The sequence below is a fragment of the Leucoraja erinacea genome, chromosome 27, assembly GCF_028641065.1.
Source record: "Leucoraja erinacea ecotype New England chromosome 27, Leri_hhj_1, whole genome shotgun sequence".
NCBI classification, from domain to species: Eukaryota; Metazoa; Chordata; class Chondrichthyes; order Rajiformes; family Rajidae; genus Leucoraja; species Leucoraja erinaceus.
In genome coordinates, this window is record NC_073403.1 from 22,315,507 (window position 1) to 22,318,365 (window position 2,859).

A 2,859-nucleotide genomic window follows, 5' to 3' on the forward strand; every position below is an offset into this window, starting at 1 on the left:
CCTACATTTTAGTGATGTATGTGACTGAACAGATGGATCCTTAGCTTTTACAACTATTTAGCTTCTCACCATTTAAATAACATCTACTCTGTCCATTTTTGAACCCAAAATGATAGCCTCACACATATCTGTGTGATGTCTGACTGCCTGATGAATCTTGTAATTCAGGCCAAGTGGTTTGCAGAAGGTCAGAACCAGTAACGTCACCTTTTCATTCCATCCACGGATGCAGCCTGAGCTCCTGAAGTCCTCCAGTACTTTTTGTTTTTCTCAAACTATGATTAGAGTTCAGTAGAGATGAATTAATTTACAGGCACAAATTGTTTACTTACCAAAGAAAATTGACAAAGGTGGAAAATACCCAAACAATATTCAGTAAATTGCTGCCAAGTTATTTTACTCTTGATGGTTGAGATCTACTATCAAATACAAGTATCTCTGGTATTTGCTTAATGTACACATTTTGGAGCAAGAGTATACAAATGGCAGATATAAAAGGTGGCACAGTGGTGTAGCAGTATAGCTGCTATATTACAGCGCCAGAGACCCAGGTTTGATCCTAACTATGGGTGCGGTCTGTACGGTGTTCGTATATTGTCCCTGTGTCGCGTGGGTTTTCTCCGGTTACCTCCCACACTCCAAAGACGTACTGGTTTGTAGGTCAATTGGCTTGGTAAGTTTTTCTTTTTTTAAGTCCCTAGTGTGTATGTTGGTATATGGGGCGATCTCTGATTGACGGGCCTGTTTCCACACTGTATCTTTAAAGTAAAGTCTAAAGGCTTTTAGCTATACACATATAAATGCAAGGAATGAAAGGATATAGATCATGTGCAGGCAGATGAGGTTAGTTTATTTTGGCATCAAGTTCAGCATAGACATTGGGCCTGTTCCAGTAACGTATTTTAATTTATTCTATGTTCTATGGATGTAATGGCAATTGGTCTCCAATATGGTCAGTGCTCCTGTGATTGGACGTAGAAGCTGTGAATGGGATAACCCATGGGAAAGAGGTAGCTGTCAACCTTCTGACAAATAGCTATTTACAATGCAAATTCAATCCAACCCAATACATGAAGGATGATGGTTACACAAAAAAGCTGGAGAAACTCAGCGGGTGCAGCAGCATCTATGGAGCGAAGGAAATAGGCAACGTTTCGGGCCGAAACCCTTCTTCAGACTGAACAGTAGAAGACTAAGTCTGAAGAAGGGTTTCGGCCCGAAACGTTGCCTATTTCCTTTGCTCCATAGATGCTGCTGCACCCGCTGAGTTTCTCCAGCTTTTTGTGTAACCTTCGATTCTCCAGCATCTGCAGTTCCCTCTTAAACATGAAGGATGATGGTAGACTAGTGTATCTCAGCCTTTAGGCAATACAATCTCAGTGTTCAAGTTATATCAAGAAGCTGGTGGGCATATGGAATGATGGCCAGAGGGGATGGCCGAGGCAGGTATTACAACTGCATTTAAAAGAGTCACACAGATAGGAAAGGTCTATAGGGACTAGGGCCAAACTCATGCAAATGGCTATAGCTTAGATGGGGCATCTTGGTTGGCATGGATGAGATGGGCCAAAGGGCCTGTATCCAGGCTGTGTCTATAAACTAAACTAAATCATTCTATGCATTCATCTCCAACTTCACAAACTATATCTTATGTCGGTGTATGACTGCCTGAAAGATGATTATTTTGACTAGCCTGCTGTGTGAATCCAGCAGTCTGATCGACGGCTCTGCGGCCATGGGTGGAGTAGGATGCACCAAAGCTGTAATTTATTTTCTTCTTCCCCATTCCCCAAAGCAAGTAGCAACAGGTGGTGTCAGAAATCAAAAAAAAAAAGAGCAGGTAGCCCCGTTTGTAGTCTGTAAGTTGGCAGGAATGTCAAACCTTGCTGCCACCCACGCTGCTGTTTTGGCTTGCAACAGACATCATGTCTTCAGCGCAGAGCTGTGGTTAAGCCACATCTGCCAGACCTGCTGGCTCCACCAGCCTGCCCAAACCAATATGGCACTGGCTTTGTGTGCGTAATTAACCTCCACTTTAAAAGAACTGAAAAACTGGTCGCTCAAGACAACCATTTGTTAGTCCAGAGGGGATGGCGGGGATTTAAGTTCAGAGAGGCAGAATCAATCAGATGCACCACTCATATGTTTCATATTCCACTGCATTCTAAAAGAAATGGAACCTGCAATTTAGAAGGATTTTATACTAATAAGGTGATTAAAGGAAGAAGCCTCAGCTGGCACTCCAAGGTCACAGAGTCTGTGGAGATTCATCGGCATTGTCTGTTCTTTAGATTAACATTTAAACATCAGCATACCTTTATTACATGCCAGTGTCAGCTTTATAATAAGGAGCAGCGTGTTGTGCATTTGGGCATTATTATAGGCAAATGCAGTTTGATTCTTTTTAAGGAAATGCAGCACCAGGTTTTATTTGTAGTGTATCCAACTTTATATTGTGATGGAACATAATTGTTGACCTGTAAATGCACTGGATTCTATCTGGTATCTATATGGCCTCTTAAAAATTGTGCATTTCTCCCAACACTTTGTTGTGATTCTACATCAGAAGGTGGTTTCCAAAAGCCACCCACACCTCCGATGTACTTTGAAGTTTGCAGTCTTATGTAGGAAGTGAATTAAATAGTTTGAGAAAGGATTAACAACATTTATTTTTTACATCAATGTCTTGTGCTAAAATATAATGAATTGCCCATGTCTGAAAGATAAGGAATGCCACATTGTGGTTTATTGGTTACAGCCGAGGGTCAGTTTATGCTGTGCTTTTGTTTTTGTCGATAAAAATATGCCAATATATATAAAAGATGCCCAAGATATTGCTGTTGGTGGGTTGTCGAACTA